Below are 14,653 nucleotides of genomic sequence, written 5' to 3' on the forward strand. Positions count from 1 at the left end.
CCGCCGGAACCTGCCTCCATGCCATGCACACAGCATCAAGCCCCCGCCCACCCGTGCGTGCCTCGCTGCACACTCAGCCTCCTGGTGATGGATTGTCATGGTGTGAGGGCATCACAGCGTGAGGGCGTGATGACCACATAGGCTTTTATTAGTATAGATGGGGGAAGAGCTTTGTTTTAATAACTTTACATACTATGTTTGAAGAAGAGCTAAGATAGTCAGAGGAAAAGTTCAATTACATGGATTTTTAAAAAATATAGTAAATGTTTCTTTAGGTTTCCTTCTGAGAATTTTGGTTTCCATCCTAGGAGAAATTTTTAGATATTTACAACTACCTAGAAGCTTGGAAAGGTTAGCCTTAGCTTTATAATTCTTTTCTCCATTACACTTGTGAGTACAAACTACGTATAGATCTTCGTTTACACCTCTCTAAATCTGGAATCTTGTTGACATATGTAGGTATATTATGAGTAGGCTAAGGTTTATTTTTGTACTGTTTTCTTTATTTGAAGAGCCTTTTCTTCTAATTCCAGGTAAAGCATGAACATTCTATAAGTCCTGGAATCATCACTCATAAACCAAAGTGTGCAAGCATCTAAATCACTGAATTTCTTGAAAAAACTACAGAAAGAATGACATGGTGTTTTGTTATTTGCCAGGCATCAGCAAGCTTTTACAACCCAAAGATGATTTTATTGACACAAAATTGCCCTGGGCAGTATAGCCAAATACAAACAAGTAAACAAAGTGTACTGTAAGTAGTATTACTGCATCATTACATTATGAGTCAATCACAGGTCTAGACAGATTCTTAGTGGCATAAAACAAAAGTTACTTCTTTCGTTCAGTGTAGCTCATTAATTATCTATTGTAAAAGCTACAAAAGCCATTCTCTAGAGGATTTGCCTCATTCTACATGATGAGCTGTAAGGTTTTTCAGCCCATAGCACTGATAATTCTCTATTATGTTTATGTTTTATTTTTTGTTATTATGATTGGATTCAGAGTTTCTGAATGTTCTAAGATAAGACCAAGAGTTCTTAGATTATCTCAATTACTGAACATATAAAAGGGAAGCCTCTGTAAATATAATACAACTTATTTAATTGGACATTTAAAATGGGTCAATTTTATGTTTTGCCTATTTTATCTCAGGAAGGCTGCTTGAAACCAAACAAAGGCAGGCTTTCCCTTGCAGCCACTGCTAACCTGGGTCTGCTGTGAAATACAGTCCTGTCAAACATTAATGCCCCATTTTATATCTTAAATTGCTCCCTCCACCCTGGATACTTTACCAACATAAAAATGTCCAATGAGCTTCCATTCTTAAAAACAAACATGAGGCAAAACAAAGCAAATCTTTATTCTTCCTCCTCTTCTGCCTTCTCCTAAGTTTAGGTTAAACACGTAGTGTGCACACTCTGTTTCTACATCCCCCCCCCCCACACACACACACACACTAGTCTGGCCCTTCCTTCACTGTTGGGGTTGAGACTCCCTTTGCAGAGTAGACTAGTTACTTTCGAATTGCCAGCTGAGTCATTTCTGTGCCGTTCCCATCTTCCTGGAACTCTCTGAAGTAGGGCACATTCTTGAGAACCTCTTTTCATTAACACATTTTTGTTTGTTTTTGGCTGCAGTGACTATTTTTAACTGTCATATCCCTTCCCTGATCACACTTTTACAGTATTATTTCTTCTTTTATTTTTGGTTCATCTTGTGGGTCCCACCTGTCCTAGTCTTGGTTTCTTGTTACTTAACTGGAGACCCAGTGCATGAAATTCATGCATAGGGGTAGGGAGTCCCCTCAGCCCAGCCTGCACCCTCTCTAATCCGGGACCACTGGCTCCTAACTGCTCATCTGCCTGCCTGCCTGATCACCCCTAACTGCCCCCCTTGCTGGCCTGGTCACCCCCAACTTCTCCCCCTGCTGGCATAGTTGCCCCCAACTGCCCCCCTCCCGCAAGCCTGGTCGCCCCTTACTGCACCCCCTGCCGGCATGGTTGCCCCCAACTTCCCCCCTGATAGCCCGGTCACCCCTCACTGCCCCCACTGTGGGCCTGGTAGCCCCACGCAGCCTGCTGCTCAGTCGTTTGGTCGCTCCTCACTGCCTCCCCATTGCCGGCCTGGTCAGCCCCAACTGCCCCTCTGCAGGCCTGGTCACCCCATGCAACCTGCTTCTCTGTAATTTGGTCACCCCTCACTAACCCCCCCTGCTGCCCCGGTTGCCCCACACAGCCTGTTCAGTCATCCGTTCGGTTGTTTCGGATGCGATGGTCACTTAGCCTTTTATGCAGATAGATGTCCTCTCATTCTCTTGGTATTAGCTCTCATAGCGCTATAAAAATGACACAAAAATCTCTAGTTCTAGCCTTCACTGTGCTCTTAAATTTAGATACATATTTCAAATTTCTACCCTTTTGTGTGACCATGTCCCCTCCACCCTCTGGTGGTCAGCGCACATCATAGCGAGCGGTTAAACTCCTGGTTGAAATCCTGGTCAAGGGGACAATTTGCATATTAGGCTTTTATTATATAGGATAAAGATGAGATAAAATACTGTTGGTTTTAACAGCTCAGTATCAGTATTAAAATAGTGTCTTTGAGAATATTCTAAAAGAATTAGAGAAAAAGTCTTATTTTTTCAGTGACTAAAGATGTAGCCCAGAATCTAACATATTTACCTGAACATAGCTGCTATGGTATTGGGACAAAACAATTGAGAGGTCTTTTAACAGACTAAAAAAAGTGCCATGGCTTTATCATTTCTACATTATGTTCACATTGTATTATTCTCTTATTTCAGGATCAGCTAAATACAGCCCATGGGCCATGTGCTATTTTTGTGAATAATGTTTTATTGGGACATAGTCACACACATTCATTTATGTAGTGTTCAGGCTGCTTTGCCACTACAATAGTAGAGTTGAATAATTGTCATGGATACTTTATGGTCCACCAAGCATAAAGTATTTATTATCTAGCCTTTTACCTGAAAAGTTTGCTTTTGAATCCCTTTTGAAATATTAATTCACTTGAATTTCTATTTTGCTCAATTCTACATGTGGGGGGCAGGGAGGGAGAGACAGACAGTATTAACCAGAGTAGAATGAGTCACATTTTTCCTTCTAAAATATTTTTTGTAGATGACTAATGAAACCTAGTTGCAGTATGCTGCCTTTAACATGCACAATTCTTAGGCTTTGTTAAAAACAGGACAATATAAACAAAAACCCTAAGGCAGAACAACTTGTTCTTTTTTACCATGTTTTTATTGGTACTGCCTAGAAAACATTTTCCAAAATAAATAATCTTTTCAGCACCAACCTTTTCCCTTCTATTAAAAAATTAGAGTTGGAGAAAAGTCCATTTAATAACAGAAGAGCATGTATTTGATGACACAATGACTAAGAAGGTCACTGTTGGAAACTATTTTTATTGAAACTCAGGTAATTCTATGAGTACCTATTTTTTTCATTAACGCCAATAATTGACACCATATCTTTTACATGGAAAATAATTCATATTTTTCTTATAATAATGTCTGTTAAAAGTTTGGTAAATGCATGCAATCCCCCATCTGTTTTTCATTATTTGATAATTTTTTTTCTGTTACTTCTCTATCTTTTAAATGAATACGAATTTAAACTTCCTCACCTTTTTTTTTTACCTCCCACTTAAAAGAATTCTACCAAGGAAAAATAATTTGAAAGCTAGTTGTCTGGTTTAATTTGGACGTGCAGTTACATCTAAAGGTATAATTCTAAAGGTATAATTAGTTATGGAGCAAGAGATTTAACAGAGATTTATTTATTTTTAGCAGATTCCCAAGGTCCAAAATATCAATGGCCAGGGATTGGACCTTAATTATAAGTTCATCCTCTAAGAAGTTCGCTTTCACTTAACACATTCTTTGTGTTGTAGAGTCAAGACGTGAAAATTTAAGCTCGCCTATTGTTACCTGTGACTCAGTAAAGAAAAACGTTGGGATTCAATATAGCAAAGCCTCAAAGTTAAATGAAAATGGGAGTGGAAGTCAAATCTCTTTTTTAAATAATAAATTGATTATAGAAAGTATATTTTTCTACTGATATAAAAATCTAGGTACAATCAAACTACACCAGGAAACATTTTGGCTGGATTATGGAAGAGTTAAACAGAACTATCTAGTTTTGGCACCTACTCCTGCCATTGTTATGAGGACTCATTTTAGGCTGGAAAAGAAATTCTCCCCAGAGCAGGTGTAGTTCTGGAGCAATTTTAAGGAATTTGAGGTTAGATTTTAGTCTGGATTTTTAAGAAATTCTGGACCATGTATTTTTCACCCAGAAGGACTTCAGAACAAAGTGTGTTTTATACAGCATTTGATATCCTATTACAGACCATGTTACTACCAAAATTAAAAGTTACCTTTTTGGGGTCTCTAGATCATACAGGGGTATATAGTACAGGGATATGGACTCTAGCTCATGCAGGGATATACAGTAGAGCGTATTCAGATATACTAGAATTTGAAGTAATCTGAAACCAATGTGAAATATTTATGTATAATGAGTACAGCCTAAGACAAAAAAATGTATTTTGGGGAAAATTATAAGAAATTTTCAAGGTTGGGCTCTCCTTTTCCTCATGCTTTCATCGGAGACAAGTATTTCTCCTCCATGTATTAGCAACTTATATGTAGTATAAATTTTGTTATTTTAATATCTGATGTGTGATAAGAGGAGGGTTGGTCATTGTTATTTTTGCCTTCCATAAATTAGTCACCGAAGTGAAGTACTGGAACAAGAGAACCTAAAAGCAACCCCATTAGATGACTAAAGCAGTATAAAAGACCCTAAATTTAATTATCTGTGTACACTGTGATTTCTCAATTGTGCTCTATTCTAGACAAAATGGATCCTTATTGATTTATTTAATGCTTGTTTATATATTGGTTTCTGCATCTGAATTTATTTATTTATTTATTTATTTATTTATTTTAGGAGAAAAGAAATGCCTTTCCCTTGAGAAGGAATAAATATGATCAATGTAACTGAGATTTGGAAATCAAATGCTCTCTTTTCTCTTCTCTTCCTTCTATTATTTTTCATTAGTCACCTTGCAAGATTAAATATTCTTTAGAATATTACTTTGATTCCTTAGAATATTAATTTTTCCCTGTCATATAAGAGATTGTTCATCCTTGAAGTTCAGTTTTTTGACAAAACAATATTTCCGTTGATATACTTTTCAAGTCTACTATAATTGACAAGGTTTATGTAATTCATGACGAAAAGCTCTACAATTCTTCTAAATGAAAATATTGACTAATAAAAACATGTCTGGAAAACATTTCTTATCCCCATCCATCACATAGTTTTCCCCTTTCATTAAAAAACAAAAGGGGTCTAAAATGCCAACTCCATTTTTTTAATGGACCAAAGGAAAACCAATCTCAGCCTCCTCTGTCTTCTTGAATCCAGTGAATGTACTTCATTCCTCATCCGATTTGTTCTTGGCAACATTCCGCATGTTTGCTCACTCAGGGCCCCTCCTTCCATAGATCCTTCTTCTTGCCACAATCTCTTGGGTTTTCCTCTATTTTTTTTTCCTGGTTTGTTTGTTCTTCTTAAGTCTCCTTTGCTGATTCATTTTCTTGTGTTCATTTTTAAATCTCTGCATTCGTCAGGGCTCTCTTCTCACCTTCCCAACTCTTGTACCATATGCGGTATAGTTAAGTCTTTAACAATACAGGTTATGTAAACTGACTACCTAGGTTTGATAATGTGCATTAGTTTTCAATTGCTGTGTAACAAATCACCGTGAATTTTGTGGCTTATAACAACACTCATTTAGTATCCTGCAGTTCTGTAGTGGAGTTCAGCTGGGTCCTCTACTCCAGCCATTAACAGGCTGATATAAAGGTATTGGTTTGTTCTGAGGGCTCATGTGGGGCTTGAGATCATCTTCCAAGCTCAGTGGTGTTGGCAGAATTCCATTTCTTGTGGTTGTAGGGCTGAGTGCCCCATTTTATTAATGGCTTTTGGGCAGGGGCTATTCTTAGCTCTTGGAAACTACCTGTGATCCTCTACCCTATGGCCCCTTACATGAGCCCTCTCTCTCACACTTCCCATTTCTGACATCAGGAAAGGCTATTTCCTTTTAGAGTGTTCAACTAATATCCATTTTGATGAATTCAAAATCAACTGATTAGTAACTAAATCTTGGGTGTTATATCCCATCACATGTATAGGTTGTGACCCACAAAGGAAAGGAAATTGTACAAAGTGTGTATACCAAGAGTTGGGAATGTTGGAGGCCATCTTAGAATTCTACCTATTTACTAGCTATGCAAATTTGGGCCAGTTACATAATTTATCTGTGCTTTGGTTTTTCTCAGCTTTAAAGTGTGATAAAAACAGAATATTATTTGTGGGGTTATTGTGAAGATTAGTTTGATTGGTACATGTAAAACCCTAGAACAGTTCTTAATATATAGTAAGAACCTGCAAATATTCAATTGCCATCCTCAATCTCCCCATAAATATTGCATCCACTCCCATTGCTTCAATGTTACTGATAATCCTATGACTTCCAAATTTATATATCCAGTCAAGACCTCTTTTCTGAGCTTCAGACACTTGAAATTTCCTACTTTACATCTCCACTTAAATGTCTAATAGCAACCCAAGTACAATTTGTTTAAGTCTAAACTCATGATTTCATTTGCAAACCTGATCCTTTCTAATGCTTTTTATAGAAAGTAATATCCTTTCATGAAGTTCCTCATGCTTTACAATTTCCTCTTTCTTTCCTACCATTCATTCATTCTTTAAATTTGTTTTTGTGTGGCAGAGAATAGAATGATCAATATAACAGATATGGCCTCTGCCCTATTAGAACTTAAGTATAATTAAGTGAGAGACAGATTGTATTCTATTCCCCAAAACCTATTAAAACAAAGCCATTTTTAAGATTTTTTTTAAAGTATGAATTTTTATTGACTTCAGAGAGGGAAAGAGAGACAGAAACATCAATGATGAGAGAGAATCATTGATTGGCAACCTCCTGCATAACCCCTACTGGGGATCAAGCCAGAAACATGGGTGGGAATCAAACCATGACCTCCTAGTTCATAGGTTGAGGCTCAACCTCTGAGCCACACCAGCCGGGTCATTTTCACCTCTCCTTAGCAAACACTCTCATCAAAGTCACTGTCTTTCCTGAATCAGAGTAATAACCCATGGGTTTCTACTTTCACTCTTTCTCTTTCTCTTCCCCTCAACAGAACTACCATCTTCAAGGAGGTCTCACGAACTCACTCCTTTGCATAAATCCTTTCATTGGCTTCCTGTAGTATGTAAGATAAAAACAAACCTTCTTGCCCTGACTGGTTTGGCTCAGTGGATAGAGTGTTGGCCTGCGAACTCAAGGGTCACAGGTTTGATTCTGGTCAAGGGCATGTACCTTGGTTGCGGGCACATCTCCAGTAGAGGATGTGCAGGAGGCAGCTGATCGATGTTTCTCTCTCATCGATGTTTCTAACTCTCTGTCCCTCTCCCTTCTTCTCTGTAAAAAATCAATAAAATATATTTTTTTAAAAAAACAAACAAACCTTCTTCATAGTCTGCTATAGCCCCGCCTAATGTCTCTAACTTTATGCACCCCAACTCACCCCTCCATTTCTGTTTTAGCCCTGATGGTCTTCTCCCTGCTTCTCAAAAGTGGAACACTGCTTCATGTCTTAGCACATTGCACCTGCCAGTCCTTCTAAAATGGTCACTCTCTCCCTTTCCTGCTCTATAACCCTCCCTTTACCTGGTAACCCTCAGCTAAAATGTTATCCCTCATGAAAGCCTCCCCTTATCCCTCCTAAGCCAGGATCTCCACTATACTCAAAGCACTAGATGAGTCTTCTTTATGACATTTAATATGGTATATGGTTATGCACAGATTTGAGTCATTATTTAAGATCTGCCATCATTCTGGGGGAGGGACAAGTTTCAGCCATAGGAAAAGTAGATTTTACAATCGTGTTTTGTAGATGAGGGGACATGACATGACATGTATTTTACATGTAAATGCTATTCTCAGAATGTGTGTTTGATGGGAGAAGCTTCTTCTGTAACTACCTCTTTGTCAGTTCAGACCAAGCTTACCTAGACAGTATTTGGAAGGGAACACTTTGAGCAAGAATGTGAAAAACTGTTCTACAAACTATAAAACTCAACAAAGAATTTTTATTGTTGTTATTATTGTTAATATCACCAAAATACAAGTTTATCTAAATACCTGAGCTACCTTGAATTTGGTCGATTGGATTGCTCCCAAATACTTGATTTTCTCTACCAGAGGTTTCAGATCTACTGTTGTTTTCTTAAATATACACCTGTGTGCTGTCTACCCTTTAATATGTGTACAGGCATATGAGATATACACATATATACATATGGTGTATGTATCGTGTATATGGTCTATATTCAGGCTCCTCTAAAATAAATTCCAGCCTAATGTATCATAAAATGGGACTAGTCCAGTGGTGTTATTTTTATGGATTTACTTAAAATGTTAATTTCCAATACAATTCAGTGATGCTGAATAAGATGATATTTGGGATGTAAACCATCAATAGTTTTTGAAAGCCATAAAAAAGTCAAATTCCTTTAGCTTAAAAGTGTTTACTGATTGTATAAATGTATTTTACAAATATGCCAAATTTACTGTGATGATTAAAACTACAAATATAAACTTCTAGTTGATTAAAAAGCCACTAATTTATTGTAGAAAATATTCAAAATTATTACTAAAAGTAGAAACATATTTATCTTTAAGCTAACTGACTGCAATTTTATAATTATTTATTTGTAGACATCCACTTTGGATCACATCTGAAGCTGAATTCAGAACAACATTAAGGTAAGCTATTTATCTGGGGTGCAAGTGTGTATGTGTGTGTGTGTGTTAGTTTTAAGCAATAAGAATATGTGGAATAATTGTGTGTAATAGAATGTTCAAACATATTTCTAGTTTCTAAGCTCCTAGAAAATTTCTGGTTCATGACAAACACTCAATGATATTGGTTCCATTTTATTTTTTATAATATTTTTCAATTATAAAAAATATCAAAATATATGATAAATTGTTTTGTGGCTACTTGTTAAATGTCCTCTCAGCACTCACTCTGAAAATACCCATACCAATAAATCACTATGCAAATGAACAGAGCCATTAAAGACAAATTAATACTGAATAATGTTGTGCTCAATGTTGCTGAGTTAACAGAAGCTGTAATGAATTCTCAAATGTGGAATGGTGTGATGGAGACATGCCACTGAATTAATAATAATAATGATGACAAAAGCAATAACAATACTATTTACTTAATGTTATAATTCAGATACTCTACTAAATACTTTATTCATATGCTTTATGTCATATAATCCTCAAAATTTTCTGAAGCAAAGGTATTATTGTTATTCTTAATCTCATTTTCCTATGAGAAAACTAGGACTTGTCTAAAGTTATAGAGTTAGTAAGTGGCATGCTTACCAGCTGAGATCTTTTTAACACCCAAGTTTTGGTTTTCTACCACTATGTTAAACTACCTACAAAAGATATGTGTTAATCAGAATTTTTTGAATTTTGCATTGAGGAAATAATGAGAAGGGATTTTTTTTGCTACATGAAGACCACTAACAAAAGCATGAAAGGTGAAATAGATATGCATTTTCCCATAGTGACAAGTTGGAATGAAGAGCATTTGAGGAAAATGTAATAATAATTGTATAGTCAGAACACTTGAAGGTTACCAAGATATTTTGGTGGATAAAATTGAGTGTTCTTAGTTTCATCGCCAATGTCCTCTACATGCAAACAACTTAGTTAAATTTTTACTGTTTTAGTTGAATATAAGAATCCACAATATAGTCAGGTTATCAGTTTAAAAAATTAAAAAAAAATACTAGAATTTGGAGGGATAGTTGAAAAGTATTTAGTCCTGCCAAGGCATGAAATGCTGGCCTAATCCTGATAGAAGTAGTAGAAATAGGGAGGCATGCTATTGCCAAAAGACATGACAGCAAGCAAATGTGACAGTCCTTTATGATAAGTTGGGTAGAGGAATAAAGGAAAAGGAAGAGCAGAGATGGTTTTGTTTGTTCCTGTGAAAAAAAATGAAAAAAAGTGCAAAACTTTTTCTTGTTCGAAAACAGAATGAGTTGGATTCTCTATTTTGCATTGGAAATGTTGATGGGTACTCACATTTATATATTCTGAAGGACATTTAAAGTTAAATGAATAAAGAGGTGAAGATTGGGTCCTAATTCCATTAACTCTTTTTATTAAAGGCTTTACACAAAGTCATTAAAGACAGATTAATACTTTAGAGTGGGTAGTTTAATATGAAAGGATTAGTATAAAAATGGAAGTACATAGGGCTATTACTCGAAACACCATTTTCAGTTGAGCATTTTAAAAATCAAATATAGCTATGTAAAATTGAAAAGTATGTGGAATGATGCAACTTGTATAATAACATTGCCTTCCATGCCTAATTAAATTCTCAAAGATTTTTTTCATTTCTTTGTTTGACAATATAACATTGCTTTTTAAAAAGTAAATAAATGCAAATAAATTAAAACTCAACTCTGGAGTTACTTCCCTTACTTTAAGCACAGTTTTTATCCTTCCCGCCACCACCCCAATTGGGTATTATCATTAACCTGTTAACAATACTTCAGGTAAATACAATTTAAAATCAATTTTATTTCAAAATCAAAATGCTCATTCATTCTCTGTGTAATGAAATACGTGAATTAGGTAATAAACAAGGAGAAAGAAAGAAGGGAAGCTCTGCTTAGGCTATAAGTTACTTCATTGGAGTGATGTCTGTTGGTAATGCTAACCTACAATACTGTAATGTTTTCATAATACTATAAGAGTATTATGAAATATTTTTATAATATTAGAAAAAATACAGGATGAAATTATATGTGCTACAGAATTATAACCTTCTTATATTTTATTAAATATCCTCGCTCAGAGTAAATTCATCAAATATTTATCCAGTAGGTAAATTCAGTGTTAAATTCTGGCCCTACCACAATACTTTTAGTAGGTATGACTTATCTTTTCAAGATGTTCACAGTCTAATAAAAAATATGTAAACAAATTATTACAGCATGGTGTAATACCTTGGTATGGAAGCACATGGAATGGGATTACTTCTTTCGATACAGTGGATCCTGATTAAGTAATAACTGGTACACCTAGTATATGGCCTTCATGTAAAATCACCCCCTACTCTAATTTTTTTGTCATATTGCATCATTGTCTTATGTACTTCATAACATTTATTACTATTTAAAATTCTCTATTCATGTATACTTATATTGTTGCCTGTCTTGAAGAAATTGTTACTAGAATGTAAGCTCCATGAGAACAAGCTCCTTTTTACTTGTTTAGCCTTTGAATCCCCAGCACCTAGGGTACATATCTGGCACAGAACAGGGTTTTAAAAAACAATGTTTGAGTAAACTTAGAATTTTTATAGAGTAAAATTTATTTAAATATATTTGGGCAACTTAAACAATTTTTTAGATATCTAGAATGTAGATGCACTTCCCATTAGGCTCATTATTTGTATTGTGCCATGGGCACGAGGTTGGTTCTTACAGAGAGTAGGACGTAATGTGAGAGATATTACAGAACATTCATTGGACATGGTAATCTTTAACTCCACTTCTCTCTGACCAAGGTATTACACCATGCTGTAATAATTTGTTTACATATTTTTATTAGACTGTGAACATCTTGAAAAGATAAGTCATACCTACTAAAAGTATTGTGGTAGGGCCAGAATTTAGCACTGAATTTACCTACTGGATAAATATTTGATGAATTTACTCTGAGTGAGGATATTTAATAAAATATAAGTTGGGAACAAAAGATAAAGCCTGTGGCCAGCTCAAGTTGGAGTCATACAGAAGGGTCTCTCAGAGGACCAGAATCCTTAGTGACACCACTCTATGGGTAAGGGTCTACAGGAAATAAACTTGAGAAGGTGCCTCAAAGAAGCATGCCTTTCTAGACTTTCCTATTGAGTGGAGAAACACAGATTCCCCTTAGAATTCAGAATTATGAGGCAGTGTTCACTGAGGTTTGGTGGCAGAACTTACCTGTGTGATCCAACTTCATCAATAATTTAAGTGGTTCCAGATTCAAAGTCAGTGGATGAAAGCAAAATAAATTGTTTGTAGTACGAATTCAACTTCAATGCTGCAAAGATAAATTTCTAAAGAAATGTTACCAATTTAAAAGTTATAAGCATAAATAAAAAATGGACTTGAGAGGCCACTAAAAAGACATCACAGAAGATAGTCTTACAAAGATATCTTATATTGGAATGATTAGATTCAGAAAAATGCATATGTTTAATGTACTATTTTCTATTGCTGCCATAACAAATTACCACACAGTGTCATAAAATAGTACAGATTTATTACCTTACAGAACTGTAGTCCAGAAGTGCAGTAAAAGTGTCACCAGATAAAAATCAAAGTGTAGGCAAGATGCATTTCATTCAGGAGGCTCTAGAACAGCAGTTCTCAACCTGTGGGCCGCGACCCCTTTGGGGATCGAATGACCCTTTCACAGGGGTCGCCTAAGACCATCGGAAAACACATATATAATTACATATTGTTTTTATGATTAATCACTATGCTTCAATTATTTTCAATTTGTAACAATGAAAATATATCCTGCATATTAGATATTTACATTACAATTCATAACAGTAGCAAAATTACAGTTATGAAGTAGCAACAAAAATAATTTTATGGTTGGGGTTCACCACAACATGAGGAACTGTATTAAAGGGTCATGGCATTAGGAAGGTTGAGAACCACTGCTCTAGAGGGGAACGGAATTGGTTTCTTGCTCATTTGGGTTGTTGGCAGAATTCAGTTCCTTGTGGTTATAGGACTGATCTTCTGGTTTTGATGCTGGCTCTTAATTGAGGGTTTCTCCCAGCTTCCAGATGTTGCCACATGCCTTGGTATTGGGCTCCTTTTTTATTTTGAAAGCCATAATGGCATATTGAGACTGTCTTACATCATATCTCTCTGGCTCCTTTAGTCCAAGTTGGAAGTGTTTCCTCTTGTATAAAATTATCAAGAATTCTGTGGGACTTCATGAATGTCACAAGGATTCACCCCATTAGACAAAATTCTCAACAACTCCATGACTCTCTTAGTTACTGTAGTTTACTCAGGACTTGGCGGCTATCATCAATCAAAAGTAATTTGTTTAGCACTGAATATGTGTTCACTATTCTGCTTGGCACTTTTGGGAACACTGGGAAAAGTGTTGCAGTCCCTACTGTATTTTTCAATGTCATTAAAGGCTGTTTATTATAGTAAATTTTGGCAGTCTCTCCTTGTTATTTCCTTTGCACAATTAAGTAGTTTTAGATGTTTAATAATTGAATTTCTCATCAATTATATTAGAATGAATTATAGAATAGATATTAAAAGCCATTGCTTTATTTTTCAAGCATGACTAATGTAAGAAAATCTCATGACTCTTTATTCCATTTCATCAAAACAAGAATTTCTTCTTCAATAAAAGGAAATCCAAGAATGTACAGGGGATTCAGTGCCTAAGATTCAATGAAAAATAAATAAAATGACTGTGAATTTTAAGAAAGAAAACATAGGTGTTTTTTTTTTTTTCCCCCAGATTACACAGTGGCATTCATATGGAGTTTAAGAAAATATTTTGCTAATTGTTAGCAAATACTAATTTGCTAAGTTTTGCTAGATGCATAATTTTATTTGAAAAATTATAGTTCTGTGATATCTCTTTTGGACAAAATAGATTAGTGTCAAATAGAATTGGTTTAAATTGCTAGCTGTGACTCTTGAGACAAGTTGTATAACTTCTCTGAGCCTTCACCTTACTATAGAAAAAATTAAAAACATCTCTGTCCGGGTAGCTCCATTGGTTAGAGTGTTGTTTTAGTAAGCCAAGGTTGCAGGTTTGAATCCCCAGTCAGGGCACACAAGGATCAACCAATACATGCATAAATAAGTGAAACAACAAATTGATGCTCCTCTCTCTCTTTTTCCTCCTCCTCCTCCTCTCTCTCTAAATAAACAAGTTTTTTTTTTTTTTATAAATTTTAAAAACAACTGGAATTCAAGTGTAGTCATACCTCTTAGCATGCTCATATTAGCAGGCTACCTCTTGAGGTCCTCTCTACTCCCACTACCATTCCCAAGATTCCCAGAGGATTACTCTATCTAATGTAGTCTGCCCTGCTTCTGAATCCCAAGCAGAGAGAAAACTGCCAAGTCCATCCATTGCTTTCTATAACTGCATATGGAGCTGCTATGGAAAAGCGGGTCCCCTGTCACATTCTAACTGGTGATGTTGCCCTGCTACAGGGATTTCCTCACTGAAACGGATCCCTGCACACTTAGAGACATCATGATTTCATCTAGCATCTACCATGGCCATTTCCAACCTTTTTGTCATCTCATGGAACACACAAACTAATTATTAAAATTCTGCAGCACACCAAAAGTTGCTCATCTGACTAAAAAATACATATAATTTTGGTTCGTTCACACTGGATGGCTATTGTGTTGGTTGCTGTCATTTTTAAATTTGA

The 14,653-nt window shown here is 35.7% G+C and overlaps 1 protein-coding gene across 2 annotated transcripts in view; it reads left to right on the forward strand.

Moving 5' to 3' along the window:
• Positions 1-14,653, forward strand: part of CNTN1 (contactin 1) — a 281,784-nt gene that overhangs the window by 64,537 nt on the left and 202,594 nt on the right. For both annotated transcript variants that reach the window (XM_059682579.1, XM_059682582.1), the window contains exon 2: positions 8,851-8,898. The gene's annotated coding sequence lies outside the window, so the exon portion shown is untranslated. The remainder of the gene's footprint in view (positions 1-8,850; positions 8,899-14,653) is intronic.

The sequence above is a fragment of the Myotis daubentonii genome, chromosome 2 (assembly GCF_963259705.1).
Source record: "Myotis daubentonii chromosome 2, mMyoDau2.1, whole genome shotgun sequence".
Lineage (NCBI taxonomy): Eukaryota > Metazoa > Chordata > Mammalia > Chiroptera > Vespertilionidae > Myotis > Myotis daubentonii.